General features: G+C 29.7%; 1 pseudogene; it reads right to left on the bottom strand.

Annotated features, from left to right (window-relative positions):
* Nucleotides 1-16,631, bottom strand: part of LOC111378508 — a 30,452-nt pseudogene extending 13,821 nt beyond the window's left edge.
* Between the last annotated feature and the right edge of the window lie 582 nt (nt 16,632-17,213).

Below are 17,213 nucleotides of genomic sequence, written 5' to 3'. Positions count from 1 at the left end.
AAAAAAAAAATAATAATAATAATAAAAAAATCAGCAGTTAACAACGAAGAAGCGCGCATAATAATGATGACCATTAAAAAAAATAAAAAAAAATCATATAAATTAATCTAGAAAGCAATGAGACTGGGATAGTAACAATGAATCTACTGCCAATACGTACAAAGATGCCAAATTTTAATTAGTTCAGTATGCTGCGCCCTAGGTTGAAATTTTAAAATGTACCGACAAGGAAATTTGTTCATTGAATTAATCAAACAATCCTAAGAAGCTATTAAAGAAGTAGATATAACTAAGAAAAATAACAAGTAAAAAAAAAAAAGAGATAGAGTACCTGATGGTAGATTTGAAAGAGTGTTTGGAGATAATATTTTTTGCAGAGAAATTTCTTTTCTTTTTGTCCAAGCTTCATTCCTCTATAGGGTAGATTTTGAAAATACTTATCTTAAAGAGGGTAAAATTAGACAAAAATTTGAGAAAGGCCAAAAACATCTATCCGTTGGGTTAAAAATAAGAAAATAAATTACACTACAATAATTAATTTGGATCTGAAAACAATGCACGAGAAAACTAATAAGCATTGATTTTCTTAACCTCTCATAAACAGTGTCATTAAGAAATAGTCAAAATCACTAAAAATTACTGGAAATCAGGTCCTAAGAAACTTAGCAAGGTATGACCATGAAAAAGAAAACATGATATGATTTAAAAGAAACAACGATTTTATTAACTTTGAATTTTTTTGTGTGCCTTATTACAATTAGGAATTTTTCTTAGTTTCGTTTAGCACTACCATCATGAGTAGAGCTTTTAATTGTAGTCTTTTAAAAAAAAAAAAAGGGGGAAAAAAGAAAAGAACAGTCGATAACTATTTCGTTGTGCAATAAAAGAGTTTTGTCAGTATTAAATTGACTGTTTGGTAGTTTACTTAAAAAAGCTTTAAATTTAATAAAAATTATTTTTTATTGTAAAAATCTATAAACATAATTTAATTAAGCTGTCATGATACAATTTTTCTAGTACTAGTCGCTGTCCACGTTACACCAATTTTAAATTTATCGTATTTTTATTAGCATATAAATTTTAATTTTTTGGAATGTTTTTGAAGTAATATCTAGAAATGTTTCCATGATATAAGAAAATAATTGCAAATTGTTACTAGTTTTTACAATTTCATAGTAGTATTTTGTTACATCTAGAAAAATATGCTTGAATAAAAAATATATGAGGTTACACAAACTATTTTGCTTGTATTGTTGACATTCAATGTTTGACTGTATTGATATGATTGAGTTGAACCTAAAAATTATGTTTTTAAATCTTGTGTAAGTCCGAATAAGTTGGAAAATATTTGCATTGGAAAATTGAACATTCAGCATAAAGTTTATTACAGAATAACAGTAAATTAATTTATAGAGAAATGATGGATCCATCATCGAATACTTTGTGTACCATGAACATTGGAATTTCGTTATAGCAGCTCAAACGCTCAAACACGTATGTGTCACATATTTGAAGTTGTTTCTCTCTGGCATATTGTGACCAACCTATAGTGAAACATCTTATGTCACCATTTGTTGTCAAACTCGTAGAAATAGTCCAATTGCAATGTGGAAAGTCAAGGATTCGAACACTTCGTCTAAATTTAGATAGACGTTCTCCATTGAATCTTGAAGGTACATACTAAAAAGTAAGATAAAAATGAGCGAAAAAGGGAATTTAAAATTGTGGAAACATGAGTAAAAGAAAACTTACAATTTTGCGACTGTCATTACGTCTAAATGTTAGCCTAATGACAGGATTTCCTGTATGGAATGTCTCTTCTTCAACAACTTCAGAGTCGAAATGGTATGTATCATAAGTACTTCTAACTGTGAATCGTCAAATATTGAAACATTGAAGGTAGAATTTGCAACATATTCGAACACAATAACATAACCATCTTATAAATTGTGATGGTCGAAGAATTGTTCCCATCCACTAGCTAGATAAATGTCATTGTCAACTCTTTCTAGTTGTATGATAGGCAATTATACCATCGTATCCAATTAGGCGTATTCTGTTGGCAAGTTCATGTCTTGATTCAACAAAAGTTCTTGGAAGAAACTATACAATTAAAAATAAAAGTATTTTTAGCTGGTGTATGATTTTATTAGTTTTAAGAAAGTATAAGCATTATAATAAGACTGACCAGTCGAATGTTATGGTTTAAAGAAGTGTCAACAATTCGAAAGAAATGGTGTGGAACATCCATGCCTGACATGATAAGGATTAGTGACGGAAAAAACATAAATTTAGTAGTAACAACACAAATTTAGGTTGAGTGAAATAATTATTTCAAAATTAAAAAGGTCACAAACATGAGAAAAAACTTGTAATTTCTGTCAATGCATTGTCAAAGAAATCTGTATTTTTTCTTCTGGTATATTTATCTCCTATAAACTCACTTTCTTCACTAAATTTTCCCAGGAGACAATGTCTATAGTATAGAAAATAACCCCGTAGTTGATGAAATTGAATAAAAGAAAATTATAGACATAATCTCATTAATCATAATATTATTATATCAACTGATTATATATACATAAGAAAACGTTAAATATGTAGAGTTGGAAGTTTCAAATCTTGAAAAATTATCAAATGATTTCGCACATTCAAGTTTTCAATTAGAAGTTATTAAATATAACAAATATAATTTGGTTAAGTAGAGATATTTTTAGTAATAGATAAGCATCAAACTTTCAATCTAAGTAAAACTTAAATTAAATAAAACTACCTTTGATTTGTGGCTGTAGTAAATTAAGATGGAAGATGGAAGATGTGAAATTTGAGATATTAAAGGGTTTAAATGAAATAATGGAAGAATAAGAAGTGATACCTTTCTGTCATTTTATTTTTGGCATGTATTTTGTTTGAATTCTATGGCAGCATTCTTTTTTTTTTTGATAGGTTACTTTTGTTTTTCACATCTTTTTTTTTCTTTGTATTATGTTTGTTCATTCATCTGAATTGCAGTGATTTTTTTTTTTTTTTTAAGAGTATGCTTTTTTATTTTTTTATTTTTGCTTTTGTATTATCTTGAAGTTAGACATATTCTTTTAATTATATTCTTTCATTATCATAAAAGAAAATGTCGACTTGATTTATAATTTGTTATAAATGTATAAAATTTATTTAGTAATGAATTTCTTAACTACTAAATGTTGTAATTCAAATATTGTCTTCTTTTTATATAATTGTATTTCTTGCTTCGGGAAAAAAAAAAGAGTGGTTAAATGTGTTTTTTTGTTGAAGATGAAATTGATTTTACTCTTTTATGCTACTTGTAAATTTTTTTCCTATACTTTTAACCTGCTGAAAAACTAGATGAAATAGTAAATGATTGTAACAATCACGTGAGCGTTTTTCGAAAAAGCCAGAAATCACTGCAAAAGTTTTTAAATTTCAGTGGTAAAGTATGTATAGTGTAATCAATAATACATTTCACTATTTATTTATTTCAAATTCGAGTTTTCTTTCAATCGTTTTTTCTTCAAGAAATTGCTAATTTGAACAATAATTGTTGTTAGATTTTGGCAGTTTCCTTTTGTTGTGATTGTTTGGCAACATTCTTTCTTTTTCATTTTCACGGGTTAGATTTCTTTCACTTACTTTTTTATTTTTCTCTTCTTATTATTGTGTTTAGATTCTTTTGTTATTTAGCATTGCAATGATTCTTTCCTTTTTATTTTTGAGAGTTTTTTTTATTTTTTTATTTTGGTATTATATTGAAGTTAAACTTATTCTTTTAATTATATTTTTTTATAAGATTTACAGTTTTTTTATAAAAATATAAAATTTATTTTATATTGAATTTTTGAATTACTGTATATAAAATAAAGAAAATCGAATGTTGTAATTTTATATCATATCATAGTAGTAATCGTTCAGTTTAATGCATCTTTTTAAGCTAATAAAATAACAAACTAAAAAATTGTAGAGGGCAAATTTCAATTATTATAGACAAATATTAGGTTGCATGATTTCTAGCTAAAAAAAAAAAAGGTTGCACATAATGTGGAGCAACTCCGTAACAAATGTGCGGAGACTCCGCACATGGGGAAAGTTGGAGATAACTCTCCGCACAGCGCGGAGACTTTTTATTTTTATTTTTAAGCTAGCATCTAAATAGAATGCTTGCAGATGAAAGTACCAATGAAGATAAAAAAAAGTTATATCATATTTATGAAACAATAAATGTGAACCAACCATAAAATTAGCAAGACTAAATGCTCGATATTCCAACAAAAATGAATTCACCAAATTAACATCAATTTACGTAACTCGCTAAGATAATACTCTTCAGGAAAATAATTAATTATAAAGCCTAAACAAGAAACACATCCACACACAACTGATAATTATTTTAGTAGAAAAAAAATCAATTTTCCATAGAGAGATGAGCAAGAATGTATGATCAATAGAAAGATGAAAGCTAACAAGGACAATCAAGAAACTTGAAAAAAATACACATATCAAAACAAAATTCATTAAAGAAAAAACTGAAGAGAGAGAGAGAGAAACGGACCAAAGCCCGAAAACCTCTCTACAAAACAAAGAAATAGAATTCCAACAAACTCACTCACTCTGCTTCCGCTCGAAAGGAAAATATGCATTTTCAATACAATTTGGAACAAAACCTAAATCAATTCCATAAAAAAATTATGAAGAAACACTACTAACCATCTACAACCCATTTCATGTTACATAAAAGGAAATTTGGAAGTAGCAAATTTTTATTTTATTTTTTTTTTTCCAAGAAGAAAGGGGAGTAGAAAGAGATATTTAAATTGACATACCTCTTCAACATCCTTCTCATTTAGAGTATTTCAAAGCCTTTAATTCTACATTATGTTATATGGAGAAACAAAGGCTTAATGCTCACAAACGTATAAATTGTACCTCATAAGGTCTGAAGAAGAAGTCGAATCAAATGCATGGCAATCTACTTTTTGTGTTCCAAAGTGTATTTTTTTTAAAGGACACAAATGAGAGATATTAGAGCTCCACAAACAATACCAAATCAGGTACGTGCACAGTAAGAAAGAGAGGAAGCTTATGGTAGTGGGTATCATCGCATATTAACAATGAAAAATATTAACAAATAAAAATTAATAAAAATATCATGTTCACGATTCAAAAAGACTCTTTAAATTATATACAAATTGATGTATAGTAAGATTAGATGTATTTTCTATTTTTATCAATTAGCCCTTGTTTGAGTCTCATTTTCCATCAAAATGTATTCTTGAACAATGATTTGATCTCCCTTTAACCACAGGTTCTTCATAAAATAATATTACACGTAAACTCAAGATTTTTTTTTATTTTTTAACTATATATTCTCAATCATAGCATTATTACAAAATGCATTTTTTTTTTAAAACAAAAAAAGGGACTCAAAGAAGCCCTTAATAAGCATAACAAATGCAGATTTTTTTCAGTACAAACATCCACACATTCTTTGTGAGTTTTTAGACTCCACCAAAGAAGGTCAATGGGGATTAAGGGTTTCCAATATATATATAGCCTAACCTCCTAAATGCAGCATAACAACAAATGTCAAAAAATAAAATGAAATCATTAAATGGGGAAGTACTAATTCCCATACAAATAAACTAAATGAAAATAAAAACTAGTCTATAATCCTCTAAAGCTGGACAGTCCATGTATGTTAATCTGCACAAGTGCCCTTATCTATCGAGGTAGGTCAAGTTTTCCATATTTTTGATATCCTAACTCTCCGAAGCAAGCAAGTCTACAAATACATATTCATTTCCATTAAAGCTAAATTGATTGTGTGTTTGAGAGGGCTTTTTGAGAGCTCAAAAACATTTTTAGAAGATTAGAACAACTTTTATATAGAATTGTAGTGCTTATTCACAAAAGAAACAATTTTTTTTTAAAGTAATTTTGGAGAAGTTCTAATTTGGAACATTCCAAAAAGCCCTAATTTCAGCTTTTATTGAAAGATGATATCTGCATTAATTATGTTATTAATTTAAAGTAAAATATCAAACATATCTAATTTTCTCCTCATCTCTTTTTCCATTACTTAAATGTTCTTTTTGAATTATTAACATGACATATTCTACTTCCAAATTTTATTTATTATTATTTTCATTTGTAAAAATATGCAACAATATATTTTAGAAATGAAATTTAAAAATAAATTAAAAAAATAAATTTAAAATGATATAAGAAATTATGATATTTTATATATTTTACGATGTTTCACGTCACATTTAAACTTAAGCAAATAAGTCTCAGATAATAAGAATTATAATAAAAATTATGTCAGGACAATTTAATTAAAATATTTAATTTTATAGATTGTATTACGTTCTAAATATGCTGCCAAACCATCAGTTTGACGTTCGCAACACTCTTGTTTGATAACAAAACAATCATCAACGTCTGGTTACAATTATTTTTGAAAAAAAATCTACAAGTAAAAGCCACAACATTCGTACCAAACAAATCCTAAGTCGATGACATTTCTTTAACCACAACAAAACAATTTTTATTTATTTATTTGTTTTTTGTTAAATACAAATGTGCTTTTCACCTTCTTGACTTGATATGTTAATAAGACTACAATCGATATTTTTCTATTTTCTTGATTAAAAAGTTTAAAGTTCTTTTGGGCTCGAAAAAGTCATCCTAATCAAATTATAGAGAGACATACAACTTAATCACATAAATAAAGTCCCGTTGCAAGTAAAGTACTATTTGTTAACAACTAATATATCCTTGCAGCACTAGTTATTATGACTATTGTAGTCCTTATAACCATAATTATTTTCAATAATATGGGGCTTTGGTTCACAATAGATAATTAAGTTATTTGTGCAATCCTTGTTGATAACCCTTGTTGACAATTTTGGTGTTGTCAAAATTCGAGTCATTGATTTAGAAAAAAGTTTTTAAAAGTTTTTAAAATGGATTAATAAGAATCTGCCAACTGTGAAATTGTCAACCAAGGTTGTCAATTAAGGTTTTACAAGTAGCATGATTCCACAAAAAAAATACACACAAATCTATTGGCTTATTTGTTTCTTCTTTTTTCTCTCTAGATAATAACACGTTATAAGCATGAAGAAACTCACCAAAAATAGAGAGAAAATTAGAAATCAATAGTGTAGAAATTCGTAGGATCTAGACAGCTTATGTGACTGTGATAAAATATTGATATCTCAGTATTTTGTGGTATGATCGTCATGAAATTTCAATAGGACATTCACAAATCATTGCTCTTAAAATCTAACAGTTAATATCAAAATTCAATAATTCATTCATGAGAAATATCTACATGAACAATAACGAATTTTTAACTACTATAAAATTTTCAAACTTACATCTTCGAAAAATATGAGATTCAAGGTTTTCTAAACCTTTCAAATCCACGTAAGACTATTCTTTAAAGCTCTTTATATATATATAGTGCTCTTGAAGAAGCATCATTAGAAATTGTATTTGTTAAATGAATATAGTGTTGATGTTCTAAAAGAAACATAACCCGCCTTATATAAATATTCTAGAATGAATTTTTCCACTCCTGAAGAGAATGACATCAAAATTTCAATATTCCAAAAGAATATTGATCCATTGTTCCAAAATAAGCAAAATAATACGTATTAGTATTCTTGAAGAATACCATATTGTGTTCTTGAAAAAGCATAAATTTGTACGTATTAATATTCTAGAAAAATATCATGATTAATTAAAATGTATTAATATTCCTAAAAATACTGTTCTATTATTTTTGAGTAATCATAACCAAGTATATATATCAATATTTTAGAAAATATTGTTTCGATACTTTAGAAAGTCAATACTTCGTTATGTAGGAGAATAAAATTTTACGATAGTAATTTATTCTCTACTAAATTAAAGAGAAACATACCAAGTTTCTAAAATGTGTGGTACAATTGAAATACGAACTATATTAAACCAAATGTTCAATTTATGAATGTATTATTGTTTGACATGATCAGTTGGATCATTATGAAATCAATAATGATGAGATATTGAGAATTCGATGGACATTCATTGAAGAACCATAAATTTTTTTAATCCAATGAATTCTCACACGATGTTTTTTTTAATTGAAAATTGGTCATTAACTATCATTAGCTAAAATAGGAACTAAATTTTCTATATTTCTAAAATTAATTAGAAAAATATATGTGGTCCTGTCACCTTTTATGTTGACCATCCAGATATTATTTGTATTTAATATATATGATACATCAACTAGATGATTACATGGTATTTGCAACTTGATATTTGCAAAATTAATACTCAAATTTTAAAATATGAGCCAAATTTTTAGATTATATGACCAAGACGATGTGTCTTGTTAATGTTAGTGACACTAAATCTCAACATTTTAATAAGTGTTAGTTGAGATGACGATAAATGATTTAACACTGTTGTTTGTTAAATGCTTTTAATTAATTTCTAAACCATTTCTATTGAGAACAAAGTATTTCCAGTTTTTTCTAGAGAATAATATTAGCATCATACCATAATATCAAAGCTTTTTCAGCTATTTTTGGCCTATGGTCAGAATAAAATTTCCCATCTAATTATTTTGATTGTGCAATTCTTGTACAATTGATCTATCACAACACACTGAGAAAAACATTAAAGAATGCTAAGAACACATGCTTATTTGAATCTTGTGAAATATTTTAAGATCCTACTAATGATATTTATAACGCAGCGTGCTAATTATAAATTTAATTGGACAATTATCTAAGCATTTGAGGGAGGGATTAAGAAGCTTAAAAATCTTGTATATAATGCATCATTACATTATCTAGATCCTTGTAAAAGATAATTCGAAATAGAAGTTTGAATGATGATTCACTTAGATGCATTTACTATCAAAGAGATAAAAAAATATTTTGCACATTACCTTTAAATGCTCCAACTTGAATTGACAATTTGTTAATATTATATTTGATAAATTTATGACATGTGTGGAGCATGATTAGTTTCGATTCTGAGACAAAAAAAAATCTACAAAAGAAATTTGAGCATATAAAGAAGATAGTTCCATTTATGAGATGTATACACTTGGAGAACATATAAACATAACTAATTATAAAATCCCAGAAAAGGCTTTAAGTATTAGAAATGTTGGAAGTAGAGATCTCTCATTAGATTATGTTATTATGGAAAAGAAATAGAATCGAAAAGAAAAAGTTGTCGACAATACTTTTGTACATGATGTATTGCTATATATTTTAAAAAATGAGGATATTGAAATAAATTCATTTATACATTTCAATTGAATAAATAATTGGCATGAAATTTGAAATGCAATTATAACCAATTTATCTACCATGGCTATTAATGGTTATCTTTGAAAGATTTGATCATTGTTTGTTAGAAATTGAAATTGAAATTTTAATTTAAGTCAAAGTCAGCAACAAATTAAGTACACATTTTATGAGATCTACAACTTTTCAAATACATATCTTATCAACTTTATTTAAAATCTACTAAAATTTTGATTTTAATCCACACCAAACATGAGCTTAATATACTTAGAGCATATAATTCAAGTGATAGTATCACGAGGGAAATATATACGTGTTGTACTTTTTTTCTTGACCAAAGTTTTTGTTTCATTGGGTTTTCCTGACAAGATTTTTAATAAGATAACTTTTGTGACGTTTTCAACAGAATAATGTACTATTTTCCATTTATTAGAATTTTTCCCGAAGGATTTTTCCTAACAATGTTCTAACAATATTCTTTGTGCAAGAATGTCTATAACCTACATGATATTTGCCCTTAAAATAATAATCTTATATGTATTAGACTCCTAAAAAGAACAACAAAATTTATTTTTTGAATCATTATGTCACTACAGTTTTCAAAGATTGATAAGTATCTCATATGAAGATAGTATTATTTAAATACTATACAAGACTACATGAAATATGTTTCACCAGAATTGTGATAATGAAGACATAGACATACAAGATATGGATAGCTCGATACAAAAAAAATCATTTAGGGTTCGTTCGATTGAAAAGATGGAATTGAATTGTTTAGGAAACGAATTCCAGGAAATTGAATTGTCTAAAAATTATTTTTCGAGAAGTTGTGAATTATTGTATTTGATTGGTATAATTTTCCACGTGAGAAATGTTGAAATAAAAGTATTTTTTGGTGATTGTTTGGCTTTGTTTTACATGAAAATTGTCAATTAAAGGAATATAATATACTGGTATTGGGGATGAAATTTGTTTCCATTGCCAAAACCCATAAAAGAAAAAAAAATTCAAGAAAATCATCTTTTTTTGCTATTCGTTTGGCTTTGTTTTACACGAAAATTGTCAATTAAAACGAAATATTTTTTTTACAATAATTCTTAGAATTTGTTTCCATTACTAAAAAAAAAAATGCTACAGTAACCGAGAATTCTAATTCTCACCATTCCTTGAATTCATGGAAAATTTCATATTCCAAGGCAAACAAAGAATTTGAATTCTAAAGAAAATAAAACACATCAAACAACAAAAAAAGGGAAGCATGGAATTGGAATTCCATTTTCCATGGAATTGAAACCCAATCAAACGGTGCCTTATTGAAATTAGAGGGAATAAGAATTGGTTTGATTGAATTTTATTCTTTGGGGGATGATAAGACACCAGTGCGCTTGAGATACTTTTTTCATGATCAAATTTTTGACGTCGTTGTCGGAAAGTCAAGTTTTGCAACCAATATTGATAAGTGATGTTCATGCATCGCTTTACCAGCGAGAGCGTCACTATTTTTTTTAAAGCAGTGACATATTTGTGTAAATCGCATGCATGCAAGGCACATAGCCATGCACACACATGGCAACAACCTTGGGTGTGTTTTGAAATCCATCTCGCCCCACAGTCCATACACACAAAAATAAGTTACATACGGAGCCTCTCTCTTTTCTTCTAAAAATTTCAAATTTGTCACCAAAAATTTTTCGATCTCCCTCCAAAACTCACTTCTACTTTGTAGTATCATTAAATTCTAACGTCATTCTACGAGATTTAAATACTTTTATCCATCAAAATCTAAGAATCAAGGTAAAAATTTAAACTTTTGAAATTTTGTAAAGTTAGTTTTTTTGCGTAAATTTTTGCTATTGTTTTTGGATTAATGTTTATATTTGAAGGAGAATGGGCTTAGCTGTTGAGATTGTTGAAAATTTGGTGATTTGAACACATAATTGTAATTTGTGAATTTTATTCAAAACATATGCATGTAAAGTATTCAATAAATTACCCTATTTAAGTTTAAGGTCAAATTTTCACGTGAATTTCGCACGAAACCTAGAATAAACATATATAAACACTCCCATGTGATTGAATGTCATTTTAATATGAATTGCATGAAAATTGGGAGGATGCAAATTTAGCCTGCGTCTTCCCGTGTCCCTGCTCGATCTCTTACCTATCGCCTTTCTTTTTCCTATTACTTAATTATGATTGTTATATTTTATATACATGAATAATGTTCTTTAACATTATTTTGATAGGCATGTCTCTAAACAAAAAGAAGCTCTTTCAACATCTAAAGGAAAATAAAAAAGCCTCGGGGCCTTCAACACCACACTACAAAGTCAAATTCGAAAATTGTTTCAAGGTGGAAAGTCAATTGATAAGAAATAAGAGAAGCACTGGAAGATTTCTAGGGGTTTGAGATGACAAATCTGATCCACGTATCCGATAGGGAAAAACTAGTAGATCCTATCTTAGTATGGGAGTTCTATGCAAACTTCAACGTCGACTTAGACAATCCAAGAACAAAGCATATGATCAAACATAGGTCACGATAAATAGATTATGTTTTCTCCATAAATGATAGATGCTTACTTAGACCGATTCGGGACAACATTGTCCCAATCCATTTGAATCCAAACATGTCAATGATCGCACAATTTTTTATGGTAGAGACGACACATGGCCACTTCAGACTATCAAATTCGAGTATAATCATCAAACAAACTCCCTTATGATTCTCTATTAGTTCGTCTGCTATAAAATAGCCCATACCTTACATCGCACCACCATCAATCATGCCAAAGGCTGCATTACTTCATCATTCGGCACAGGGATTCAAGATTGAATAAGCATCCCATATTTATAATCTCATCTGTTTAGTGGCAGCGGAGCCAGTCTGCAGGCATACGTTGATCTTCTCGAGCCTCATTACCGCTATATGCTTAGCTCTACCAGGGGAGTAACTAGCTAGAGAGTCAGTTCTGATCAGTGGCTGGTTGTCTCGTGGCACGCCATCAGGCAGAACATACAATAGCACATGATGCAGCAGTCGACCCATTTGGGCCAAGAGGTAGATTATCTCATTCCTCCCCCTCCACAGTCAGAGCTTGTACCAAACATGCAGTTTATGAGGTAAATGTTTACAATTATGACAGAGCACACCAGGACAATGCAACATATGCAGCAGATAATAATGGCTTCTCCGACAAGAGATGCTAGAGAGCAGAGTATGCACAGACATCAATAGGATCACGTCTGATCTCTCAACCAGATAATGAAGAGATTGGACAGATGTACAGAAAGGGTGGAGGACATGTACACCAGAGTGGAAGGCATGCAGACCAGATTAGAAGACACACAAGGACGAGTTGATGAGATGTGTGTCATGATGAGAGATTTCCTCACTCGCTTCACTTATTCCCCTCCTCTTCTTCCGCCATCCTCTTTGGACCCATCAAGATTTGGAGCATTCATACCATTCTATCACCACTTTTAGACTAATACCAAGAGAGTACTTAGTTTCCTTAATGCTTCGCCCTTAATTTTTTGCATATTGCTTAAAAAATATTTTTAGACATTAAGGGCAATGTCTATTATAAGTTTGGGGATGGTTTTACATCGAGTTGATTGTTTCACTGTTTTGCATGCTTGTTGAGAGTTAAAAAAATTTAAAAATATATATGCCATTTTCAATTTTATTACTTCTTTTGATTTATTTTTGTGTTCTTGCATTAGTTAGATAGCTTTGAACTATAAAATTTTGGATAAGCTACATGTTGAGTTAATTTATGCTTATTCATATGAAACTTTATATTTTTGTGTAGAAGATTTATATTTTACATCATGAATGAATAAGTTTATTTATACTAATGAATAAGTTGAAAATAGTGGATCTTGGATGCTTAAACCAAACAACCACTATAATATACATCTTTGACCCAATTATAAAATAGTCCAGGGATGATTGATTTGATATAGGGAGTCATAGAGATGAATGTAAATTTTGCATGTGCTAAATTTTTGCGTGTATTGTCTAAGTTCAACAAGATGAAAATTATGTTAAAATCTTAAGTTAGAAGTCGATTATTGAGAATGAGTGTTTAATGAGGGACGTTCCAATAATCATTGCATAAAAGGAAAAAAAAAATGCCTTGTTGTGAAGGTACCACATAAAAGATTTCAATGAGGACAATTATTGAAAATCTCAAAAAGAAAACTCAAAAAAAGGATCAACTAGCGTATCAACTTTGAAAAAGCAGGTGCATGAACAGAAGAAGCACTACATGTCTTGATCAAATCCCAAACACTTGTTTAAGAGAATTAGACATTTGATAATAAATTATTAGCTTAGTTAATTCTTGGAGATTGAAGTAGTAAAAAATAAGGAGAATTCTCGTTTGTTGATATATTAAGCTACAATGAGTAAAATTTAACCAAACTAGAGAGCATGAGGATCAATGTATGATTACAAACCTTAGATCGCACCTTGGAAGAGAGTGAAAATCATAGGCTTGGAAGTCTGAAACTTACGAGTGAAGAACGAAAATATTCAACTAATGAGTGTTGGGCCTCAAATCAATCTATGACATCATGGTGTTTTATATGAATCTTCACACACTTACACACACGTTGTTTTTGCATTGTCTAAGTAAAAATTGATCATAGCGATCTTGAAGCAGTTTATAGTTTTAACTCAAAAATTCTAATCTTGAGACCAACAGCAGGTTATCTAACCATGTTTGTTTGAAAACTTTGTTTAGGTTGAACTATATATTGTTTGAGGACAAATTGTTCAATTTGACGGTATTTGATAAGCATATTTTGTACACTTATCTAAGCCGTTAAATGAGCTAAATTGTTATGGATATCTATGAATTATGGCTTAATCATGTTTATATTTTTTTGTTAGGTACAACTCGATGAAAAATGGTGGAATTAGACGAAAGGAGCAAACAAGGCTAAAATGAATAATTTCCAAAATTAGAGGACTAAATTGAAAGTTCCAATAGTCCATTGGACCTAATATCGATGAATGGAGAATAGTTAGAGTCAATTAGATACATTTGGGAAGATGAGGAACCAAAATCATGTCAAGGAAGGACTGAAGCTGAACAAAGAATCAAAATCAGGGGCCAAAATATGGATCATGCGCGCTACCAATAGAGGAGTGTGGGCATGGTACCTTGTCTCAAAACTCGAGAGCAAGACTGTACAATGCACACACAAACTCATATGCAATGCGCGTGCGTGGGGTGATTTCTCAGACTGATTGGCTGAATCCTTTTCTGATTCAAACTTCTTTTGTGGTGAACTTTTTACACTTATTAGACCTAATTGAGGTAGCCATTGATAGGACACATCACATTAGATCGCAAAGAAGAAGTCTAGCATGAGAATCAAGACAATTAGCAGACAAAGATTGAAGAATGAAGGCCCGATTTCAAGATTCAAGAAGAGAATGTTGATTTTCCTGTTTCTTTCATTATTCTTAGTTTTGGGTGATGTCATGTCAATTCTTTCTGTATAATTTACATATTAATATGCTAGGCTAATTCTCACCACGTATTGGATGAAGATGAAACCTATTTCTTATTTATTTTAATTCAAGATAAGCAGTTTAGTTAATTTTTATTATTCCTGATTGCATGCTTAATTGCATTAATTGATTGTCTGAAAATCAATTGAATATATGATTGCTAATTATAGTGCTGAAAAGTTTACAATTAGTTTAGAACACTGCAAGATTAACACATGAATAATGAATGCTAGGAATAACAATATTACGTGTGTAATCATCTAGATAAGCGTGTAATTTAATCAGTTCTACTCATTTGAATTTGGACCGGGAATATATGGTCGTGACTAGAATAGATTTAATTTATATTTTAAAAGAATGTTAAATATTATAGGTTTAGCGATTGTCAAGAATGCGTGAATAAGACTAAATTACGTAATCAATAATTGAAATAGATAATAATAGGTGAAATTGTAGTTCAATACACTCATTTCATATACTTGCAAACCAACGTTTTATATATTTGTTAGATTAACTTAGACTAATTCCAAAACACAAATTTCTTTTATCACACACTTTGAATCTGATAAGACAATAGTACACTTTGATTGAATTTTATTCTTTGCAGGACGTTACACGTTACTTATGACGTATTATTTGTCAACGATACCGTATGTTTGCCAGATTTCTAAGATCAATTACCTTATTAAACAGTGTAATATAACAACGGATTGGTGTTTGATGTAGTGATGTTGTTATCACTGATAGTAAATGTGGAGTTGATGCTTGAAGGTGGAGTTGATCCTCCTACTTCAGTGTCAATCACTTACGAAGTCCTTTGGATGGTTGCAGGCCTCCTAGAGAGCCTAATATTCTCCAAGTCCCCGACAACTTCTTTCATTGTTGGCCGTCTTATCCCATTCAAATTCAAGCATCGATATGCTATATTAGCAACAGAACTTATTTCTTCATCCTTGAAGTGCTCTGAAATTTTTGGATCAAAAATGTCATTTAGGCAATTTTGTTCCATAGATGTAAGAAAACGTTTCACTAAACTTCTTTCATTTTCTACAACATTTGAAGATATAGGTTTCTGTCCAGAGAAAAGCTCAACAAGAACAACACCAAAACTATAGACGTTGCTCTTATCTGTAAATTGGTTTGATTGGAAGTATTCTAGATTGAAATAGCGAAAAGTCCCCTTCACTTGGGTGGTAAGCTGAGTTTGATCTATGGAAATTGATCTTGAAATTCCAAAATCTGAAACTTTGGCTTTATAGTTTTCATCCAAAAGGATATTACTTGACTTGATATCCCTGTGATAAATGGGATGAGATGTTTCATAATGAAGATAGGCAAGGGCTCTTGCTATCTCTGATGCTATTCTTAAGCGTATATCCCATGTCATGGTGAAATCATCGCTCTCGTCATGTATGTGATCAAATAGGGTTCTATTGGGCAAAAATTCTTAAACCAACAATGGAACTTCTGTCTCCAAACAACATCCTAGTAGCTTAACAACATTTCTGTGGTTGATTTGAGAAATGATTATGACTTCATTTATAAACGGTTCCAGTTGATTTTGACCTACTAACTTGGACTTCTTTACTGCTACAATTCTCTCGTCAGATATCATACCCTTGTAAACTGCACCTTGAGCTCCTCGACCTAATATTCTACTTTCGTTTAACTGATCTGTTGCCTTCGACAACTCCTTAGCTGTCAAAAGTCTTGTTTTTGGTAGGAGACCTTCATTTGTTGAAATTTGTTGCTGTAACAAAAGACCGCCGTTTCGTTTGAAAATTTTCTGTTTGCGCTTTTGTTTCTATCTCTTCTTCTCTACTTTGTATAGCCAAAAGCTAACTGTTAGTAGTAATAGCAGTCCGATGCTTGCACCCACAACTGCACACAATCATTAAAACATGCAAGAACAGTCAAATGAGATACTTCTACATTTCTTGTAGCGTGAAAATTAGGAGCATGCCCTTTGATAGGAAATTGCATTTATTAGATTTCTATGCATCACAAGCAATTTTTCACTACGTGGTTAGAGACTGGTTGGACGCCATATTCAGCCAAATTGAAAATAACATGCTCTTATAGCATTGGTTTCCTTCTTTATAATAAACTAGGGATTTATTAGACTTTGTTGCTTAAGTCTTCATTATAGCCGTTATTCGATAATTTGTAACTAAAACTGGATGCATTAAACAATAGTTTGAATTTGTTAGTTGGAACTAGTAGATTCCTGTATTTACCAATTCCTTATTACTCTGGTGAATGACTCTTTTATTTATTAAGCCATTGTTTGATGCGTTTATTTAGCAAATTTTTAGCAAGTTTCCAACTTTGAAAATTCAGATGTTTGAATAAAATGC

Source organism: Olea europaea, unplaced genomic scaffold (genome assembly GCF_002742605.1).
Source record: "Olea europaea var. sylvestris unplaced genomic scaffold, O_europaea_v1 scaffold1825, whole genome shotgun sequence".
Lineage (NCBI taxonomy): Eukaryota > Viridiplantae > Streptophyta > Magnoliopsida > Lamiales > Oleaceae > Olea > Olea europaea.
This window is presented reverse-complemented; position numbering and strand designations above follow the sequence as displayed.